Source organism: Melospiza melodia, chromosome 2 (genome assembly GCF_035770615.1).
Source record: "Melospiza melodia melodia isolate bMelMel2 chromosome 2, bMelMel2.pri, whole genome shotgun sequence".
Taxonomy (NCBI): Eukaryota; Metazoa; Chordata; class Aves; order Passeriformes; family Passerellidae; genus Melospiza; species Melospiza melodia.
In genome coordinates, this window is record NC_086195.1 from 6,890,266 (window position 1) to 6,913,913 (window position 23,648).

The following is a 23,648-nucleotide window of genomic DNA, read 5'->3' on the forward strand; positions in this document are numbered from 1 at the left end:
CTTACTGCTGTATTTGGTCTCAGTCAGGGGCCAGTAACAAGCTCTATCTATAAATCTCTCCTGTATGCCTGTAGCAGGAGCTGCTGTCCATTTTCACACTGATAGGGGATGAAGTTTAAATACTGAACAGCTTCATGCTGGTATTCTCTGATTCATCAGAAGTAGGTGAGGTGAGGATAAGAGGAGTTTTATTCCTTGCCACATCAGTGGGTTTTTAATTGCCCAGCCCAATCCATCAGGGGGTACCTGGTTAACTGAGGAGGCATTGCCATTTGAGGGGAGAAGAGGGCTGTCAATAATTTGTGGACAGGAGTGTGGAAACTGCCTCTTAAATAAAGTTAGAGATCAGCAGCCATTGGGGAGGGGGCGAGAAGATTTGGTTTTGGAAAAAAACAGCTGTAGGAGGCACCAAAGGAACATGGTGTAAATGCAGGTTAGCATGATTTAGCAAGAAGACCCTGTGACTTTGAGCTCCTTGGAAGACAATGGGGTGTAATTTACTTTAATTTCTTTATCACTCATGTCTTTATGAACCTCTGAAATTCCTGTTATCTGTTCCAGATTTTTTTTCCCAGATAAGTATTTTAATGAACTTTGAATTACAGTTCATTTCCAGATCATTTCCAGATAATTAGCTACCAAAGGCATTACACACAGAATTCCTTCTCCCTGTGTGTCTGGAGCACCCATACAAAGAGCCAACACCCCTCTGCAGTGTCCAAGGTTTCCATTTTCCATGACTTTGCTTCCCAGGACAGCTTAAGAGCTGATAGTGCAGGGATGAGAGGAGAGGAGGTGTTTCTATGCTAAGCAGGACAGTAAGGAACATCTTTCAACTGCAGAAAGTTTGCCACAGACTTCACTCAGGGCCAGGATTTTACTCAGGGTCTGCCAAGCTCTTGCCTGGCCTGTGGATTTGAGTGTTTTTGGGGCAAATTTACTGAGCATGAATGACCAAGTCAGCAACATGCAGCTGCCAGCTCAGCCATGGTGCCTGCCTGGGAATGCAGGACGAGCTCCCTGCTGGGGAAAAATAGGGCAGGAAAAAGCACCGGGTACCACGGTGCTTTCACAGTTATTTCACTTTTACCCATGGCTTTGAATGCAGCCAATTACTGCTGGTGAAAAGCAGCTCTATCACCTCAATTTGAATTTTTTTTCCTTCTAATGCAGATATCTACAGCTTTGTATTATTGCCTTAATTTTGGAAATGAGAAAGGAGAAAAGAGAAGGAATGACACTTGTCCCTGATGATACAGGCATTGTCAGACCCATGAGGGAGGCTCTGAAATGCCTCCTCTTAGTCTTTTTCTCATTCCTCTGGGTTATAAAGATGTGACAGATACAGCACATGTTCTGTTCTTACACTCTGCTTAGCAAAATCAGACAATTAGGAAGACTCCTTGAACATGAAAACTGAAGACTGAATGATCCAGAAATGTACTATCTACTGTTTTCTTTATTTTTTGAATTTAAAAAGATGTTTGTTTAAATTCTGAAATAAATTTTCTATTTGTTACCAGGTTAAATCTTATTTCATTTCCTCAATTCTTCTCTCTAAAGGCTTTTTTTCTCAGCTTGCATTACATTGGATAACGTTTGGAATTAATATCACATAATGTTAGTCTAAAAATACATGTACCATTATTATTATCAAATAGAGATAAGTGTGCGTTGCCAAGTAGAAAAGAAAGCTGTGAAATATAATGCCATGTACAAGTATTTTTTTCATGATCTTCCAGAACATGAAGGATAGACATGGGCTGCCAGATACTCATTTCTGATGGATAAATGCAACTGTGGTTTCCATAGCTATGCAAGGTTTTGTACAGCACCCATCACCACGGTATCAAAGCATTTGTTGCTGCTGCTGCATGCTTGAGTCTACGGAACACTGAGAGAATTAAATGAAATAAATGAAGAGAAGGTCCTTGAGCCTGGACACCCAGAGTGCGGAGTGACTTGGGCCAGGTTCACCTGTAACACAGGTTGTTTATTGTATTTGCTGGGAAATGCCTCGACAAAGGCAGGAATGATGCATCTGACTCCATGTTCTCAGAAGGCTAATTTATTACTTTATGATACTATATTATATTAAAAAATACTATACTAAAGAATACAGACAGGGAATATATATTATATATATTTATTTATATATACTATATATTATACTATATGTTATTTATATATATATACTATATATAAATACTATACTAAAGAATACATACTGAATGCTGAAAAGATAATAATGAAAACCTGTGACTCTTTCCAGAGTCTTGACACAGCTTGGCCCTGATTGGCCAAACAGTCAGAACAACTCACACAGAATCCAATGAAACAATCACCTGTGGGTAAACAATCTCCAAACACATTCCGCATGAGCACAACACAGGAGAAGCAAATGAGATAAGAATTGTTTTCCTTTTCTCTGAGGCTTCTCAGCTTCCCAGGAGAAAATTCCTGGGCAAAGGGATTTTTTCAGAGAATGTGGGTGCCACAGTTGTTTGTTAATCCTTCTTTTCACAGCTCTCCAGTTGCTCAGCTCTTTGTTCTGGTAGCACCTTTCAGGAAAGATCTCTGTGTCTCAGCTGGAGCCTCTCCCACAGTCCCAGGACAGGGCTGGTCAGGATGGGGCCACCCAGGTCCTCAGCTCTGCACCTGCAGTCTCACTGCCTCCTTTAGCACCTGTGGATCCAAAGATCCTTCCCTCTTGAAATCATAATACCATATCTATCAATGAGGTTGGAAAATGCCTTTAGAGTCATCCAGTCCAACCACTAACCCAGCACTGCCAAGTCCATCACTAATCCACGTCCCTAAGGGCTACATCTCCAAATCTTTTGGATACCCCTAGGAATGGTGACTACAACTGACCTGGGCAGTCTCTTCTAGTGCTTGACAACCCTTTCAGTGAAGGATTTTTTCCTAATATCCAATCTACACCTCCCCTGGTATAACTTGAGGCGATTTCCTCTTGTCTTATTGCTTCTTTCCTGGGAGAAGAGACCAACCCCACCTGGCCACAGCCTCCTGTCAAGGAGCTGTAGAGAGCCAAAGGTCACCCCTGAGCCTCCTTTTCTCCAGGCTAAACACCCCCAGCTGCCTCAGCTGCTCCTCACCAGATCTGTGCTCCAGACCCTTCCCCAGCTCTGCTGTCTTCTCTGAACATGCTCCAGCACCTCAACATCCTTCTTGTCTTGAGGGGTCCAGAACTGTAGTTAATGTGAGAATTTTGATGTATTTGATGTGAGAATTTTGTGTCTGGGATCACTTTTAGAGGTTTTCTTCCCTGGTCTTTCTAGCTGAAGATCTCTTATGGGATTGTTTGTCAGGCTTCCATCCTCTCTCCACAACAGGAAGTGTTAAGTGTTGGGAATTTGGCTTTCCCTGTGCAGTTGAGATCCCTCTTTGGCGAGATCTCTCTTTGAAGATTTATTCAGCTTTTTCTTTTCTCCAGGAGATTTCCTTTATCTTTAATCAGGAAGGTTTACATCTTCCTTTTACCAGACCATTGGTTGTTCTCTCCCTTTTAACAGCACAAATATTTCTTTGGGATGGTCTGATGCAGTTTTTATTGGCTCGAATATTAAATAATTCCTGTGCTATCTCATCCTTGGCTTTACTTTTTGATGATGCAGATGCTCCCCATACTTGGAAGGCAGCATCTGAACTCAGAGCAAAATCTTCCCCTAATGCAATCCTCACGTTGTATAAGAACTTGTGCATTGACAACACGATTTTAGGCATTGGGAGCAAGAGAATCAGGGGTGTAGGCTTTTAACTCAGCTGTGCCTGAGACCAGGTACAAGAGCCACTAAGAATTTTGAGGCATTAATAGGCCTGAAGTAACCTCAGGTTTTTCTCTGAGGGAGATTTAATACACCTCTGCATGAAGATGCCAGGATCAGGTCTTGGAAGGTGAACAGCAGTGTCTGTTCATCACAGTCTTTAATGACAGAATCATAGAATGGTTTGGATTGGAAAGGACATTTAAAGTCATCTAGTCCAAGCCCCTGCAATGAGCAGGGACAGCTTCAACAAGATCAGGTTGCTCAGAGCCCCGTCCAAACAAGAGGTCACAAATTCACAGATCCTTTCAGACTACACAGACAAGCAGCACCACTAATGAAGCAGTGCCATCAGCCCTCAGCCCCTCTTCCTTCACCCACACCCTCCTTGTACCCGAGCTGGCACAAACCTTTGCACCAAAGTGGTTTGGAGAAGTGGAAAAAGTCAAAACTAACTCGTACAGACACTTCCTTTTAAACCTGTCCAGTGCCCTGCCCCAGTTCAGGGCAAAACATGTGCCTGGGAAAGGAGATGGCAAAAACTCACAGCTGGGACTGGAAAGCATCACTTCTCCTGACAGGAGCCCTGGCTAATTCCTGGTTTAAGGGAGCTGTGAAATTATGCCATTAAGGGTGAGTTAACTGGTTTTTGAGTGCTGAAACGACCCCACTAATTGCTGAGCCAGGCCAAGTGTTTCCTCATTAAGCTGTGTTGTGTGACTCCATCTTAGTCTGGATATGTCACATTATCACTCTCCAGTCCCAACGCTCCAGTCTTTTCATCCATGTCTTGCAAATTAGCTGCAGGACTTCAGGGGATGATTCCTTATCCAGCCCTTTCAGAAGGACATCCCTTTTAGTGAGGGGAAATTACACCTGGCATTTGTAGTATCAGATTTTTAGCTGACCCATTTCCTCTGGTTTTCTCAGCACATTGCCATTGGTTAAATAAAACCTCATTAGGAGAGCTGCCTCCTCTGATTGCAGTGTTCAATTTCGTATTCACGGGCTCCTTTACAGTTTTCTGCATTTCCTAAAAAGTCTGCCTGAATGTGGGGCAGGAAAGGGAAGTTTGCATTGCTTTCTTTTAGACTGCACTAGCAAATACTGTCAAAATCAGATTCTAGAACTTTCTATAAAATCAGATGTTTTTGAGAAAAGCCTGGAGCCTCTGCTCACAGTCCGAGTGGGTGGATGTCCTGCAAGAGCAGCAATTACTGTACAATAAACCAGTCAACATGTCTTGTGTAACTAGCATGAGTGTTTATTATGGGAATATCACCTGTGCTGACAGATCAGGCCAGGAAAACCACCCTTCTCCACACACGCACATGGGCAGACAGGAGGCCTGGGAGGATGCTCTACACGAGCACCCTCTGAAATCACGCTGCTTTTCTTTCACTCAGCACCCACCACGAGCCTGGAGACGGCTGATTTTGTGGGACAAACAGAAAGGGCGCCCAAAAAACCCCAAATTATCTTCTCAACCCTCTGTCTGTTTCTCCCAGGGCAGAGACTGAATAGGGCAGAGCAGCTGTGGGCAGGGGGTGACCCTGTGCTGAAACACTGGCACAAAGAGCACAAACACATTGTGACCGTGTTCACAGGGGTCTGAGGATGAGGGAAGAGACAAGGATCTGACTCCATGTTTCTGAAGGCTTGATTTATTATTTTATGACATATATTATATAAAAACTATACTAAAAGATTAGAAAAAAGGAATTCATCAGAAGGCTAGCTAAGAATAGAAAAAGAATGATAGCAAGGTAAAGGTTTGTGTCTTGGACAGAGAGGCTGAGCCAGCTGACTGTGATTGGCCATTAATTAGAAACAACCACATGAGACCAATCACAGATGCACCTGTTGCGTTCCACAGCAGCAGATAATTATTATTTATTATTAATTTTGTTCTTGAGGCCTCTCAGCTTTTCAAGAGGAAAAATCCTAAGGAGAGGATCCTTCATAAAAGAAGTCTGTGACAATCCATGGCAGCAACGTCCCTTCCATTGTCCTCACATCCCCTGGTTTGCTCATGAGAGGGGGCAGAATCCCTACCTGCCACTTGAAATCTCACTTGAAACTTGAAGGGATGAGTGGGAGACAGAGAGACACACAGTAAAATAAGTTGGCATTTAAATTTTTCAATTAAATCTGCAAAGATTCACTACCTTGGATTTTTGCTGCATCACTCCCCAGTTATCCCTTTTCAATGCCTCTGTCCTCTTGCCTTCTTCAGGTTTTGCAGCAGCCTCCTGTGCAGAGGCTGCCTTACAGAGCACCACAGATAATTTTCTGGCTTTTATTAGCTTTCCAAAAACACATGTAGCTGGGCTCCTTCACTTCAGCCCCCCTCACAGGGTGTCTATTGTAAAGCTAACTTCTCCATTCATTTGCTCGTACGGGGAATATTTCCTTTGAACAGCAGGCATGTTCTGCTGGAAAAGTCCCTCTGGGAAAATATGAAGCTTTGAGAAATGTTCTGTCCTCCCTCAAAGAGGTCCCATCTGAACACAGACAACTTCCACTGCAATTTAACTATCAATAACCACCCCCTGCTGTCCCAGTATCTGCTGAAGCACCCAGCTCTGCTGCCATCCATAACTTGCGGTGAAATGTAAGCAATTAACCTGATTTTAATGTTAGGCAGGTATGTTACAGTCATCTGTAATCCTTTAACATTCTTGTCAGTGTAAATCACCTCGGAGGCAGGGCAGCCCCATTCCTAAGGAATTTCAGCAAATGCTGAGTTACTTAGCCAAGGAGCAGAGAAATAACTTTAAAAAGGAAAATATACCTCAAGATTTTTCACTAAAACAAACAACCCAAACAAACAACCCAAGACAAAAGCCTTCATTTAAAACTAATTCAAAATGTAAAGGCTTGGTAATGATTCCAAAGAGAATGACTCCAAAGAAAACATTTATGGGATTTTTTTTTTTAAGGTAACTAAGTTTCATATTAGTTTTCATATTTCATATTGCACATGAAAGTGCAATCATATGAAATTTAGTTACCTTTAAAATCATATGAAAATTAATTACCTTAAATTTAGTTACCTTAACCATGTATTTCTGGAGATTTGGGGTCTGAAACACATTTCTACATTTGAACCCAAATATTTCAGTTGCTCTGAGACCGCGTAGGTGCATGGGATCCAAGTAGGTGCTGGATGAGGGAAGGAGAAATGCTTTTCTTTCTTTTACTTTCCAAATCCAAAATTCAGGCTTCTGCATTTAGGATTGAAACCCCAAAAACCCCCAAAACCCCCCAAAACCCATTCTCCTGCCTGTTTGGGCTCCCTAGATGATACCTCCAGTGCACAAGAGTGCCCCAGCAGCGCAGGAATCCCCTCTCACGCACATTCCTCTCCCTCTGAGCCCATCCCAGGGAGCTGCTCCTGCAGAGGGAAGGGATCAGGCCCAGCTCCATTCTCAGTGTCACCCTGGCAACCACTTTCCATCTGGATGTCACATCAGAGAGATCCTGTCACCTCTCAGGTTTAACACAAGCCTTGCAACTTCTGGGGAGGTCTCACAGCCCCAGCCCCAGAGACTGAAGAATACCTTCCTGCACACCTCCCTTCTGGAACTTTGGAGTATTTAGCTTTCACACAAAGAAAACCAAGAAAAGAGGGCCTAGTTATATTTAAAAATTTGAAAATCAAGAGGATTAATTTAGGGGGGTTTGTGATTCTAAGCTTATCAATGGACAGTGGAATGCCTGAGGTTAGCGGTACTGCCCCAATTTAGAAATTTGAATTTGTATTTATGCAGCTAATAAGAGAAAGGGATTTTTGTCATTTTTACTGGGGTGGCTATGAGGGAGCCATATTGTTTAGCCAGCACAAATATCCAGGTTTGTGGGGTGGGAGTTCAGCCCTTCTGGCTGGACAAGTCCCCCAGAGCAGGGTCTGCTCACTCCCCTTGCCCAGGCAGCCCCAGCACTTGGGGTCCTGCAGCCACAGCAGAGCCCAGTGCTGAGCCCTCAGCCCTCACTTCTGCTCCAGGGACAGCAACATCAACGCCTGCAGGCAGGTGAGAAGAGAGGATTTCCCCTGGCACTTTATTCTGTATTTATTTTTGCTTTGTTGTTGTGTTGCTGCTGGTCCTTCAGAGCATCCCTTGCTCGTAGAGTCACACAGGCTGGGACATCTCATGAGGCCATTCAAGGTACAAGGACTGATCCTGAGGCAATCAAAATCAGAAAAAAAGAGATCTTCACTTGTATTTATTTTCCATGGCCAGAGCTGCAGAGTGCAGAGCAGAGAGGACAGCACATGGCCTCTTTCTGAGGCAAATGTTGCAGCTGCCCATTGCACAGCCTTAAAGTGCTTTCCACCCAGGCTGCTCAGGGTGTTTTGGCCTTGTTCAGTATTATTATGCCCATTTTAAAAGCAGGCAACCTGTGGCCCATGGGGCTTCCTACAGCCACACAGATTGTCTAAGATCCACTTCAAACAGCAGGAAAATACCACATGCCTTCAGTTCTGTCTTCTCCTCCCATTGGCTGTTCTTTAGGGCATATCTGAAAGAAAAAACAGAAAAAAAATTTACAAAAACAACCATAACTCCATAAGTTAGGGAAAGCAATTACTCTCCCACGATATCAATGAAACACTCCCACAGTCCATCACCGGGTGCACAGCCTCCCATCTGCCACTGCTGGCAGAGGAAATCAGGAATTACTGGAAACTCTAAGGACCTGTGGAATGCCAGAGGTGAGCAAGCAGCATGTGTGTCCCTTGCTAAGGATGGGGACAGGAGAAAAAAGTTCTTTGCTTTTAATCCACTGTGATCTCTGGCCAAGTTGCCCATGGCTGGGAAAGGAAAACTGACATCCAATTTCAAGGAAATCACCATGGTCCCCCCAGGTCTCTGGAGCTGCTTTTGCCCATCCTCAGGGACACAGAGAAGTGGGACAACAGCAGGGGGGGTGGCTGGAGGATGTCTCAGACACCTGAGTGCAGCTGGGGGTGCCCAGCTGGCAGTGACTGGGGCTAGCAGCAGGTGAGGGAGCCTGTGCTGGGAAGCTCCACTTCAGTGTCACTTGTCAGGGGCAGTATTTTGGGCCAATGTAACAAAAAAACCTCATTATAGGTGGATCTAGAAGCCTGATCCACATCCAAGCTTTCCTTGACCATGGAGGATTCTCATTTCCCATTCCATCCTCGTGTTTGAATGGGGTAGCCACTGGGTCAGATACAAGTGCTGTTCTAGACCAAAACTTTATCTCACATCTTCGAAAAAATAAAAAGAAGAAAAAAAGACAAAATCACCTTTTAGAGAATTAATTTACAGACAGATGATTGCTAGTAAAGCCAATAGAATCTGAGTGGAATAGGAGATTAAAAAAACCCAGAATTCTCTTGGAAGTATTGAAAAAATATCCTAAATATGGAAAGAAATTTCCATTTAAGATGACACTTGAGATTCACAGCTAAGAAAGAAAACAAACCCAAATCAATCTTCCCTGTAAGATCATCAATACAGTTGCTCCAGATTAATGCTGATAGAACTGAAATCTGCCTTCCACCCATGTAAGAAATCTGTGATTAGCAGGTGGGAGATCACACACACAGTTCTGCAGAAAATTTATGTATTTAAAAAAAATTAAAAAAACCAGCAACGGAACAGAGCTGGTTGGTTTCCCATTCTGGATTTGTTCCCAGCAGCACTTATGCAAAGTTGTGGGGGTTTTTTCCCTCCTTCGGGCAGATTTTGGTTGTGTGGAGCAGCACAGCTGGCCCTGGGGCGCAGCAGCAGCTGCCTGCCAGGGGCTGCTCCTCTGCAGGTCCTGCTGCCCCTGGGCTCTGCCACAGCCTGGGCAGGAGGGAGCAGCACCCAGAGCGAGATGTGCCGCCCCTTCTCGTGGGGCTGCAGGGGGAGAACACGGCGAGGAACATTTTCCTTCGAGCAGAGGCAGATGGAAGCGGGCACTGAACGTTTCTGATGTGCTCCCACCAAACCCGCTGAATGTCTCAATGCCAGGATTGCGCTGAATTTAAAGGAGAGGAAAATAAGTGGAAAAGCAGAATGCCTGAAGGGTCTATCAGATCTGACAGTCCAAAAATGCGGGAGACAAGTGGGAGAAATGTAAGCCACACTTCACTGCATGTCTGTAAGCAATGAGTGCTGGTGGAAAAGGACACAGATCTTGCTCCTGACTAACTGGGTCTGATACCTTTGATGTATTCAAGCTTCCATTTCCTCAAGCAGAACAGGATAGTAGAAATTTAACAATCCCATACTGCCAACACAATGAAACATGTAAGACATTTCTAACAGATCTATAACATGAAGGTAGAAAAATGAAGGAGCAAAAGTCACTGATCTAATGATTAATCTTGTCACATGGGATGTCACATGGATGGAGAGGGGATTGTGATTTAAAAATAAGGATAATAAAACAACTTTAGGGATGGCCAGGAGAGCCACAATCACCTTCAGGAGAGGGAGTGCAGATGGGAGAGGACAGTGCTTTGCTGCCAGGAGTCTGCTCAAGGAGCCACAGCACCAGCATGGCTGTGTGGCTCAGAGGCACTCAGGTGATCCCCAGCACAGCACAGGTGCTGTGACACCTTCCAGCAGATGTAGGAACTGGGCTGGTCAGAAAGGCCTCTAACTGATTTAATATATATAAAATAAATAAATTTAAATATATATATATGTGTGTGTGTGTGTGTGTGTGTATATCTATATATATAGAGTTGTTGTTGTTGCTATGTGTTTGGTTTTAGGCAGAGGATGAAAATGAATGGTTTGGAATTTTTCCTGTGAGGGACTTGATTTCAGAGACAGGGAGCCTGAATGAGGTTGCAAAATTAATGAATCAAGAACTCACAGGTTTCTTGCATCTCTCGTTCTCTCTCTGGGCTCTGGGCCCCCTTCCTCCCCTGGAGGGGCTGCACCTTGCAGTTTGGGAAACATTGCTGTAGGATAGAAACTGGAAGGTAGGCCAGGAGCTGGAGGCTGTTACAGGGAGTGTTTGACAGGGTAGGAAAATAATGGAGCAATCTGCAGTAGTGGCAAGGCAAAGTTTTGTTTTGTTTTGTTTGGTTTGTGTTTTACTCTGTGTAACTCTTTTGCTATTTCACTGAATTCCCAACCTCTCCCTCTCAGGTATTGCTCCATCCCTCCTCAGCCATACCCTTAAGCCTCCCACTCACACATTCATTAAGGATTAATTATTTCCTTTGCACTCATCCTTGCCAGACTTGGCCTTCCCCACATGTTCAGAGGTTTACCAAGCTCCTTCACCTCTGCACCACCCAGCTTCTGTTCACTTAGAAATCCCCTCTTTGAGAGACAGCAAATCCATCCAGCTAGCCAGGACCATTCCTTCTTTCCTTCCCCCAGGGCAAGCCAGCCTTGAATCCAGGCCTTCCCTTGACCTTGACACTGAGCATCACCCAGACACCCTCTCATCCCTGACATCTGTTCCATAAAGGGTCTCAGAAACCCCTCTATTCTTGTTCTGGACCCCGAAAACTGAAGGAAGCAGCAGGAAATCCTACAAGTTGCCTTTATCAGCTCACTCTGGTCTAAGCAAAAGCTGATGCACTCTGTGCTTGGGCATCCCGAGGGCTCACAGGGATGTTCATCCCAAGCTGCTCCAAGGCCCTGTGGCAACCCTGGCTGTCATGTAGGTAGTCACCAGCATTGACCACATTGCATATTTCAGGATAAACACCCCCTTGCCCCCAGAAACCCAACCCTGCCCACCCCAACAGGCAGAGTTTGAATAGCTGCAGTTCTGGCTTAGTTGATGTGGTTTAGTCCATCACCTGTATGACCAAAGTCATACATAAAATAAAGCTGGTGTCTAGGCAAAGGCTGGAGGCAGGAGAGGGGAAGGCACAAATCACCCAGGCACTGAGAGGAAGAGATAATGAGGAAAGCAGGTATTTATAATTTTTTTCCCCCTGCAAGGACACCTACACCTTACCCACAATGGGAGTGTGTCAAACACTCAGATCAGTTGGAGCTGAGGGGTTGGGAGGTGGAATTTTTCCCTGGCTCTTTCCCTTTTAACAGAAGTGTTACTCCATCTCACTAGCTGAACCTCAAGGAGCCTCCTGAGAAAGAGGTAGCCTCTCCACTGCCACTCAGGATGAATACATTCATTTAAAGACAAAACAAATGTGTTTGTCCTTGAAACAACTGTGACGCTGCTGGCTGGAAGAGCTGTTTGCATTTAAAACGGCATGAGAGTGTGAAGTGTGAAAGTTATATATACAACACAGACTAGAGAAGAGCAGCCTTTCCTCCTTAAAAGGAGAATTTTTTTCCCCTTTTTCTTTTTTATTTTTTTTTTTTTTTACCATTTGGATCCACACATCACCAGGATGGCAGGTACTGATCATGTTCTTTCTTTGTGTCCCAAAAAGCAGGAGGGTGTTTGCCTAAACATGCAGGCACAGAGGCAAGACTTGTGTATTTTATATAGGAAACTGCTTTTGTTTGCTGCCAGTAGGATACACAATGTGCTCTCTACAGGGGATCAAGATGTAGGGTTGTACAAACACCAAGCAGCAATACCTTACATAACCAGCCCTAGGGGAGAGCTGTGTGTCATGAGGAGAAACAGTTTTGCCAGGAAAGGTAAAACACAAGAGGCGATGTGGAATTCATGGAAGAAAACAAGAGGCTGGTGGAAAACACAAGCCCAAAGCAAAGCAAACAAATTCTCTGTGCAGATTATCAGCAGGCAGAGGCTCAGTCAGAGCAGGTTCACAGTCAATTCACTGCTCATTGCAGCCACTGCATCCATAACTCTGCCCTCCTGGGATCTGTCTTGTTTGCCAGCAGCAGGCAGTTGGGAAGGCAGTGGGCACCAGCCTCTCCACATGGGATTAAAGGACAGGGATGCTGCCGTGCTGCTGGAGATGGGACCAGCTCTGGGGTGGGAGTAAAGGTCCACTGGCTGCACGATTTGCTCTAAGGCTGGTGGGGAACCCAAGGATGGACAGAGCCCCTGGTGTAAAGTGCTGGGCTTGGAAGGTCAGGGATCTTGGGGACCTGTTAATGCACCTTTGCTCCTCACCAGGGGACTGGCTGGGTGTGGGATGAGAACAAACCACATTGGGCTCCCTCTAAGAAGGCTGTTCAGAAACTCTCTGTTCCCATAAAAAACACTGTGGACCTACATGAGCAAAATAACCGTGTAATGGCATGACATGGTGGAAGTTTTGTTCATGAATGGAGAGGTTCCCCCATGGGTGAATTGGAAAGAAAGCCCCTCTGGGAAGAGAGAGACACTGGATGAAAGAGTAAAATGGGCTTGTAATTTATTGACAGCCTGAAATTTTGCATGCAAGGTCACTCACTGCTGAGCCCGGCAGACAAACAGTCAGTTGTGACCAGCAGCAGTTTTTGTAAACCTGAGTCAAGAGAGCACAGTGAGAATAACACCGACCCTCCCAGGGAGTACCCTGAAACTGCAAATGCTCCCTGATGCACTAACAACAGCTTCTTGCATTTTAAGCCACCCCACTGACACTTATTTTATCTATGGGACACTCCAGGACATCAAGTGACCTCTTGAAAGCCCTGCAGACCACATGGAGAGCAGCTACAGGAAATCAGCCTCACCAGCACTGTCCATCCAAAAGGAAGAAATCAGGGCCTAGGGAATGAAAGGCATTCCTTCTCCAGCTTCCCACCAGCACTGTCTTCAAGGATGATCTCTCTCTGTAGAAAGATAGAATATAAATAAAGGAAGTATAGAATGTAATCTTACCCCCTAAAGAGTTGCAGCTGGTTAAGGATTAGGAGCAGGCCAGACGCTAACAGAAGAGTGTTATAAAAGAGTGGATTGGTTGGTTGAGGGGAACTGCAGTCATTGGCTGCTGTGAGGACAAGGAGGAGTCAGTGCCTAGAGGAGCTGCCTACGAGAAACTTCCAGGAGGTATGAAACTCTGGCAATATGGAACCCTTGCAATGTAATGACAATAGAATTCTTGCAATATAATGACACCATCTCTCTATACAGATGTCTTGAAAATGCAGGACACTGTAAGGAGCTGAATGTATCAACCAAGACAAAAATCCAAGCCGACTCAGTGCTCTCTCTGGTGCTGTGCTTTATTCCTGCCTCTTCACTGAGGGTCCTTCACCTCACAGCCAGCCTTTGCTGATGATCACTGCAGGATTCTGAAGGAAAGATGGAAAACCTAATGTAAGCTGGAAGCAGCAGTGAGCTGCTGCACTGTGCCTGATGCTAAGCAGGGAGATGGGTTTGATTTTTATAGATGTCTTTTGCACTTCAGAAAAGCCCTGTAATTGCAGATACTAAACTGAGCAAGAAATAGCAGTTCTGCTGCCAGTGCAGACGAAACACTCCCCAAAGCCTGGTATTAATAGAAAGGCAGGGGCACTGCCAGCAAGATAAAAAGGTCAGGGAGAACTTTTAGCCATTTTCCAATTAAAAAGGGGAAAAAAAAGAAAGGAAAGTCACTCTAGACATATTCTGAGGTGAAGCAGAAGTCAGACTTAGAGTGAACTTGCAGGCAGTGAATCCAAATGTCCTGAGCCCTGAGCTGGGAACAGGGAGTGCCACTGCCCTGAGCAGGAGGGCTGGGACTTGGGTGAAAGCACTGAAAGTGAAAGAGCAGGGTAATTTTGGTGGTTGAAAGCAGTAGAGCTTTGCTGAGGGCTCAAGAACAAGTTGGGAGATGCTCCAGATCTGCTCCTACGCCTTCTCTGTCTGTGAAAAATGTTCACAAGACTCAAAGCCTCAGAACTGGCAGAGTTTTTTTGGTAAAATAGTCAACAATTGCATCCCAAAGTTCCCAAGCCAAAAATCTGAAGGAGTTCTGCAAAATAAAAGAATATCCTTGTTCAAAAGATGCATAACAAATTGTATTTAAAATATCAAAACCATAGAGAAAGACCGTACAACAAACCCTGTGGAGAACAGATGCCTAAATAGAATTTCAGGAAGAATTTCTATAAGAGGATAGTTTTGTAAGAAGTGATTTTATTACTCCTTTGCAGTATTTTTTCTTATGTATAAGCTTCCTAAAAAATGAAAATATGGAACTGACATACCCTCCACCTTTTTCCTAAAACTGCTTTTTTATTTTTTAAAATAGTATTAACTGAACCAGATAACACTGCTTTATAAACAAGTAACAAATACTTTTAATGAACTCTATGGAACCTGAATTCAATTTGCAATCACAGAAATATTTGATCCTGGATTTGGCAACTTCAATTTATGCTTGCAGGTCAGACACAACCATTAAATCTTTTCCAGAAGTATTTCAAGCCCTAAGTTCTATGGTATTGATTTAAGTGCTTGCAGAAATGGATCATAATATACTTCTGAAAAGGGAATAATTGTTAATCTGTTAGGAGAAGGTGTTTGAACTACAATTGCAGAATAATTTTCAAGTGTGCAACACTTCTGGCCAACAAGAGAAAATCCTGAAAGCTTGAAAGTATTTTTTAGAATTTTACCTCAAAACCTTGACACTTTGATATTTTGTCAGGGCCTTGACAAAAGAGAAGTTCATTATGTTAAATATTTTAGAATGAAACTTCAGGAAATTATAACTTCAGCTATATTCCTTGGTTCCTTACTAGCTTGTAAAACTCAAATTGAACCCTTGCAAACTGAAACAGTGACTGAGAAAACTGCAAAACATAAAATACACTTTAACCTCCCAATAAAGATCTATAATTATTCTTCCATTTTTAAATGGATTAATAACTTTTCAGAATTACAGCTTTATTTCTATCTCCATCAAGGCAGTAGAGTATGACTGATAGGATCAAAAAAGTGTTTCCTACATTGGAAAACTTTGCTCTTAACATAAAAACGTGATAAGATGGAAAGATAATTTATGTAGTTCTATGATTTATTTAAATAATCTCTTCCAAGATATATATATTTTAAGAGGTTTTATTCTAGTCTAAACAATTTTTGATAACAGATTACATGAGATGCCAACATATCATTAATGGTTGGTTTTCCTTTCGATATAAATCACCACAATTCTATCAGGGAGACCATTGAGTGTGAGACATAAAATATATTTGTATAATTCTTTGAAAAGTAAGTGTTTAATGAGTATGTTTTAATCTTGCACAACTGAGAAAGTATAACATAATCATTTCAAAAAGAAGTAAAATGTCAGATGCTCAGTAAATGCTTTTAAATTTATAATAATATACTTCACCATATACATTATACAGCATAACATTTCATCATGGAAGCATTTCATCATAATTTTCTCAAAAGATATTTTATATTCAAATTCAAAAAACGGAACAAAGTGAAATTTAAAATTCTGGGGTTTGGGGGAAAAAACTCAACCAAATTCTGTAACAATGAATGTGGATTTTTTTTCATACTTTTTCCTTTCAAAATTAATGCTATATTTGTTTGGTGGTTTGGTTTTTGTGTTTGGTTGGTTTGTTGGGTTTTTGTTTGATTGGTTGGTTTTTTTTTTGTTGGGTTTTTGTTTTTCTGGGTTTTTTTTTTTTTGGGGGGGGGTTGTTTTTGGTTTGTTTTTTTTTTTTTTTTTGTTGTTCCTTCATGCTCAATAACATCCCCTTTTTAATTCATAGAATCGCAGATCATCAGATGGAAAAAAAGCTAACATAAAGACAGGCAAATTGCCAACAATCTTAGGTGGTTTTCACTGTTAAAAATCCTGAATTGTGAACACTCTCAAAACCCATAAATGATTGGTTTGGGAAATGTTCCATGTAGGCTGTAAAGGGATGTAAGGGAAATGTAAAAATGTAAGGCTTTTTTTCCCTGGAGTGAATGAATGTCCATTTTCAGACCTGTGCCTCATGTTCTTTGATCTGCTCCTTCTTTGTACTTTATATAGTAAAAAAAAAAAAAAAAAAAAAAAAAAGTAAGAATAAAAAAAGTCCAAATGTGATGTGAAATTGGTTGGAATCCAAACAGGTCACCTGTGCAAAGCTGCCTGCACCTTGACAAGGCCCTCGCCCTGTCTCAGCTCTGTGGGAGCAGCTCCCAGCCTCTTGTGCAAGTCAGGGCAATTCTGCATTCCCTGAGCTGAGCAAATATTGCACGAGGCACAGCTTGGAGGGGACTGAGGGGTGTTTGAGAAACTGCAGGAAATCTCATTCGAGCAGAGCCTCGCCTGCCTACGTGCACCGTGCTGGGGACAGGGCGCTCTGCTGGCTTTGTGCTCACACACAGCGGGGAGAGATTGATGGCAAGGATTTCCTATGCACATATCAAAAAAAAAAAAAAAAAAAAAAATCTTCAGCAGGTAATCTGATTTTGGAGTAGAATTAAGGAAAAAAATCACACAGGGCATAGGGAATTAACAGGTTCCATATCTTCGTGTTACGCTGGTAGTTTGCATACAGATGCGAATGGGACGGGGCGACTTTGATCAGGTTTAGAGCTTTTATTTTTCTGGTATCAGTTTTATTACATTGTTACAACAGTGGAGAGGAAAGATGTGAACAGCTTGTTGACTAGAAAGTATGCTAAAGAAACTTCACGTTACAGCATGACATAAGACAGTCTAAGTTTCATCTAATCACACAGAGCAAAAGCATATTGACAGTAGTTCTGCCTAATCACCTGAAGTACACGTAGCTGTAGTTAAAACAATAGCAGTTTTTTCTCTAATACAATGCTTCATTTATAAAAGCTAAAGCACAGAGCCTCATTCGTATTTAACTTTCTAAATGTATACTTAAAATATACTTTTTGCAACTTAGAAAGCCAAGCTACACAAGCTTATTGTTCTAGTCCTCATATCTTCACTACTGCTAATATATCTTTTCTGCTACTCTAGCATTTCTCTATTCTGACAGGTCTCTAAAGCCTATATTTTTCCTACTTTCCTAAAATCTTCTGATTTTATAGATTCCCACACTTGATATCAGCCTTCACATTAATTTTGGGTGCCAGGTCTGTGCCATAGCAAAGGGCAAATGCTGCAGCTCAGGTAACCAAACACCTCCATGTGCTGCAGGAAAATCTGTTCCTGTCAGCTGAGGAGCACAGAGAAGTTCCTCATAGCTCATGTGCTCCCCGAGGCAGTATTAATTCATACTAATGATTATTATGGAATGATTATAATAAAAAATGACTAATCATTCATTAATGATGATATTAAGTCTTTTATTTTGCATGGATGGCAACTTTGTGCCAGGCAGTGGGAAATATCTGATTCCCCTAGCGTTGCCTGCTTGTCAGTGTATCAATCTTCATCAGGCTCAGGGAAGTGGCCAACATGAACAATTTACTACAGCAGGTAATACCAGCAGCTATTCCTTTATTTCAAGTGAGAGGTGCTCATCCCTTAGCCCTGAAGGTATTGGTTTAAAATCCCATTAATCCTACTTTGGAAATACCATATAATGGACCAATACTTATCACATAGATTTTGTTAGAATGTCCAGTTAAAATACAGAAAAAGAAGCCCCCTGATTTCCACATGCTTTTAAAAGATTTTAAGCAAATTATTTTAACATGAGCATTTCTATCTTTGATGTCTTAATTTTAAATTTCAGCCAATTATCAATAACAATAAGGATGGAGAAAGGTACAAAAAATGTCCTTTTGTCTCCACACAGAAATCAAATCTTTTTTTTTACAATATAAAAATTTCCAAGAAGCAAATCCCATTCTCCAGTAGCACTGCCAGAGTATTATAGATTTTTCTGGCCCCTCACATCTGCACTACTCCTCTCCAGCATCAGTGCTTGCAAGCCACACTTCCTCTGGTTCAGAGGGTAGCTGGTAAGATAATTATATTGATTTCTTTCACCTCTCCATGTTCTTGGCTCACCTTCTCCCTCCACATCCTTCCTTCAATTCCTTCAGCAAGGCTCTGGCTGTGTTACCCAGAGAGGAGCCCAGCATCAGGGTCACCTCTCCCTCCCTGCGCTCCTGAGCCTCATCCCAGCACTTGTGCAATTCCCTTGCAAACTGGGAAGGCAAGGCTGCCAAAATCTGTGAAACCTTCAGCTCTTCCTCCCCTGAGCCACCTGCCAGGGTGTTCCTCACCTGGGCTGGGCTGTTCGTGTGGGTTCCTCTGTTCAGACCCTGCTGGGTCTCATCCATCCAATGTTTCTGCCTCCAGGTATTTCTCCTCATGGGTTACACCATGTTGTGCCTGGCAGACAGACTGCCACCAAAAAGAAGGGACAAATTAGGGAGCTGAATGCTCAGAAATGGCCACTCACGAGAGCAGCAGCAAGAGCTGCCTGAAAATATATATCAGCCTGGAGATCTCCAGCTTCCTTTCTTCAGTCTGTCTTTTTCATGACATTCTTTGCCACAAAAGGGGAAATGAGGAAGGAGTCACAGCCACTTTTACTTTCCAGATTAACCAAAGTTCTTAGGGACATTTTGTTTGTTTGTTTGTGGGGGTTTCTTTTGTTTTTGTGGGGATTTTTTGTTTGCTTGTTGTCGTTGTTGAGTTTGGTTGGGGTATTGGTTGGTTGGTGGGTTGGTTGGTTTGGGCTTTTTTTTTAATTAATTTTGGGTGGTGCCTCTCAGTTTCTGTGAAGATTTAGTGGGTGGCACAAGTTATATGTGTGTCACACACAGTGGTGCTGCCTTTCCTTTGCTGCTGCCCCTGAGCATGAGATTGGTGACAAGAATGGCCTTGTTCTCTTTCCCTGCTGTTGAGAATCAGGTTTGGGTTTGCACTTTCCTCTTGCTTCTTTTTTAGCATCTGGTGCTATTGCAGAGAAAGCCTCAGCAGCATAGAAATCAGGCAGTTTCTCCCAAATTTACATTTCTCATGAAGCTTTATTCCAACAAGATCCCTTATTTATGCAGAAGAGGGATGCTCCTGTAGTTAGGGCTGCAGTCCAGGATTTCAGAGATGTGCTCTGGGCTCCTCATGTGGCTGGGGGATTGTGGCATCACCCTGCCCTATCCTTACATGTACAGAGCATTTTCATATTTCACCCTGGTTCTGAGGGTACAAAATACCTGGGAGATGCTCTGCTGTCACCCTGAGTGCTGTGCAGAGACAGAACTGCCAGATTGTGACAGGAATTCTTGGAAAACTTCCCAATTTCCTGCTGGGTTCAGCTCACAGTGGTTTCTTGGTGTTGTACATGAGCATTATGGCTGGATGAGCTTTTGGGTGATTTTTGACAAAAATATGCCCTTTGAATGGTTCGGTGGTGTGGGCACCATGCTTTACATCCCCACACTGTTCCTTTTCTGTGGAGGACAGCAGGGACCCCACAGTCCTTGGTCTCCAACTCAAAGACTGCATGAACACAATAAATATTCCAAACTCCCCATCTGTGACCACAAAGCCAGAGTCCAGATCATTGGTAGACATGAATTGAAAAGCTGCATTCCTGTCATGCATACTTACATTTATACCAATATATATGTGCCCATATATATGCATACACCTTTACAAACTGTTATGAAAATATATTTTAATCATCATCCTATAAGACTTGACAGTCAGCAGCAGCCTGGGTGCAAGAACAATTTTTTAAAGCTTCAGAAGGAGGAAACAATTCAAAGACATCTCTGCTTGTGGGAAATAAATATAATTTTGATTCAACATAGCAAAAAGCTTGACAAAGCTGAAATCTTGTGTCTCCCAAACTCCAAATGCAAGTGAGTCTTCCAAAAGTTTACTGAAGGAATGCCTGACCACTGCTTTACCTCCCAGTCCTCTGTTTTCTGTTCCTTTCAGATAATAGACTTTCCTGTTTAGGTCAGAAACTGTAAAGCTGGTCTTTCAACATCACCAGCCTGAATGCTGAATCCTAAGCTTATACTTACTGACCTGGAAAAAAAAAATCCCTGTTACGTTCTGAATCAGCAGACATTGCAATGCTGTGCAGAGCTCACAGAAGTAGACATACAAAATTTAACACCAGAGCAAAGCAAACAAGGAGCAATCAGAGCGATGGAGGGCTGGAACAAACAGTTTGATGAACCTGAAAGTTTATGTGGAAGAATACTGATAGTCCATTTCAAAGTGAGAGAACTGCTTGAAACTTCTGAGATTTTTTTTGGAGGGGGGGGCGGTTTGTGTGAAGGCATTTGTTTGTTTTGGACTTTGCTGCAGAAAAAATATTGTGTTGGTTTATGTATTTTAGAGTCACTTGTGTAAGAATAAGGAATATAAAGCAGAAAGAAAAAGCAATAAATGCAGCTCTCCATAACACTGTAAGTGCTTTGAGACAGTAAATATGGGAAAAAAACTGGCAAACTCTAAACATCTCATATTTTGAGTGAAAGCACTGTGCAGTGCCCAGCATGTGCTCTAGAAGTACCAATATTCCTCATTGATGAAAGAAACCCATTCCACACAGAAATTTTATGCTTGAAATGAGGTGATCTCTTAGTCTAAACGAGTCTGTGTACAGAAGCTGCCCTCAGTAAGATCCAGACCTGAGATTTGAGCTCCAGGACACTCAGGGTTTACAAACCAATAAGGTGAAAAGTAAATGCAGACTTAATAACATTCAAAACCTAAATTTTGTAAGCCTTGTAGACCTTGATTAGAACATCCTGTCTCTGAAGTTTTGCTGAGGTTGTCTGGGAATGAATTCACTCTAACTTTCTATTTTGTGAACACCCTCAGGGAAAAAAGGGGGGAACAGCTGAGAACTGTGGAAGTCAGTAAGGTACCACATTAAGGCACAGCAGGTCAGAAAGATGTAATTTTGTGCTAGGCTGCTACAGCATGTAATCATCCTTGAAATGTCTCATTTCTATCGGGAACAAGTCTACTGTATGAGTGAGCAAAAGAAGGAAGGAACACATCATTCTGAAAATTCAATGTGGTTGATGAGGCACCATAAAAACCCCTCATGTTTGGTATAAACAAACAGACATGACATTATGCCAACAGAAGGATGAGGAAATGCTCCATCAGGAGAAAAGGACATGGAAAGTCCACCTGAAAGAAATGGAAGCACCAAGAAATGGGGACCAGAGGCAGATGGACCTGAATGTTCTGTTAGAGGGCTGATTAAGGGCAGCCTGACTCTGACAATTTACTCTGGCAGTTCTCTCACACAGATTAGGTCCTCACTGAATTAAAACTGGATAGAATTGATTCCAGTTTTGCATCCCATTAAAAATTGGACCTCCAATTTGCTTCTGAAAAGAGCTTGCAGTGAAGTGGGTATGAGCCTCTTCTCCTGACTAACAAGTGATGGTACAAGAGGAAACTGTCTCAAGTTGTACCAGGGGTGTTTAGAGTGGATATTAGGAAAAATTTGGTCACTGAAAGGTTTGTCAGGCATTAGAACAGGCTGCCCAGGGAAGTGGGGATATTGCCATCCCTGAAGGCATTTAAAAGATGTGCAGATGTGGTGCTTGGGGTCCTGGTTTGGTGGTGAACTTGGCAATGCTGGGTTAAGGGTTGGACTTGATGATCTCCATGATTCTATAAGAAAAATTCCATATGGGATAATGAAAATGGGGGACGAAGTCCACCCTGGCTGCCTTTTCTTTTACCTCCTCCCCATGTCCTTCTCTTTGCCTTTTTGCATTAAAACCTTTGGATTACTCATTGAGATATTGCGTAACAGGTGAATTCGAACATGGGGATAGAAGCAACCCGTGCTTTGGAAACAGCAGTGTAGGCATGCTGTGAAAATTGGGTTTTTCCTCCACAAAAAGAGAAAAAAGCCTAGGTAGACCCTGTGAGGAGCTCAGAACCCCCTGGCTGGTGGCTGACAGGGGTGGGTGGCAGATGTGGCGTGACCCTGGCTGCAGCTCTCTGTCCTTGCCGCGCTGCCCTGGCCGTATCCCCAGTCAGGGCTGCTGTCCTGGTGTTCCCTTCCTGCTGTGTGGGATCAAGCAGGGCCAGTGAGCCAGCCCTCAGAGCCAGGGCAGCTCCATCTCCCGCCAGCCCCTGCCTGAAGTGGGTCATCCCAGGCCTGCCTGCTTCCCAGGGTGGCTTCTGGAGGATGGCTCCCTCCTCCGTGCTGCAATGCTCCAACTGTTAGGAGCATCTGTCCTTTGCTGGCACTCAACACCCAGACCTGGGGCATGTGAACTCATTTCTGAGAGTTAACATATTCTGGCCTCTTCCCCTGCCCGTTTTTCCCCTTCAGCCCGCCTCCCAAAAAACCCCCACCCCAAACCACAATGCTCAAACCTCCCTTCTCTGGAAGGATTGCTATTACTGAGCTGTGAAAAGGAGGGGAAGGGGAAAAAAAATGGTTTCCATGGCAAATTTGCAGGATTTAATCTCAACGCAAAAAGAAGAATTTTAACATTCTTTGCCTGTTTTAGAACAGGCTGGATAGCAAATGAAATTGTCTGTTGTGTGTTGGCTTTCAAGGGTATCACAATGATTTATGTCCACAGAGACTTTGTCCCAGTATTTCCTTATTTTGTTCTTGTAATCAGAAAGTTGCTTGTCCCTGCCCTGTGAAGAAGATTAACATAATTTAAACCAAGAGCTTTGTCCAAAAGCTAGTCAGAAGCCTGCAGAGCTTGCTAGGAAATAAGCAGGTTTCTAGAAGTTTCTCCTTTCTGAAGCGCCCTGTTGCAGGCACTGATGGCAATGATATTTTTTCCTCTTTGATTCTTCCATCTGGTACTGGATGCTTTGGTGGAAATCACCCTTTCCTGAAATCCTCCAAAGGTCGTTTCTAAACTGGCTGCAAATATCTGATTTGTTGGTCTTGTGACCCAAGACATGTTCACTGTATGGATACAGAGGGGACCTCATCTCCCCCTGGAACATCGGCGGTGTCACACTGATTTTGGCTTCAAACATTTATTTTTCCCCTCATGTGACTTCAATCAAACTGATCTTGAGGGAGAGTGCCTTTCTGATTGCCATCATCTGCACACTCTTAATTTTTCCAAGATACAAACACATCCAAACAAAGCCTGCAAATGATCAAAGATGAT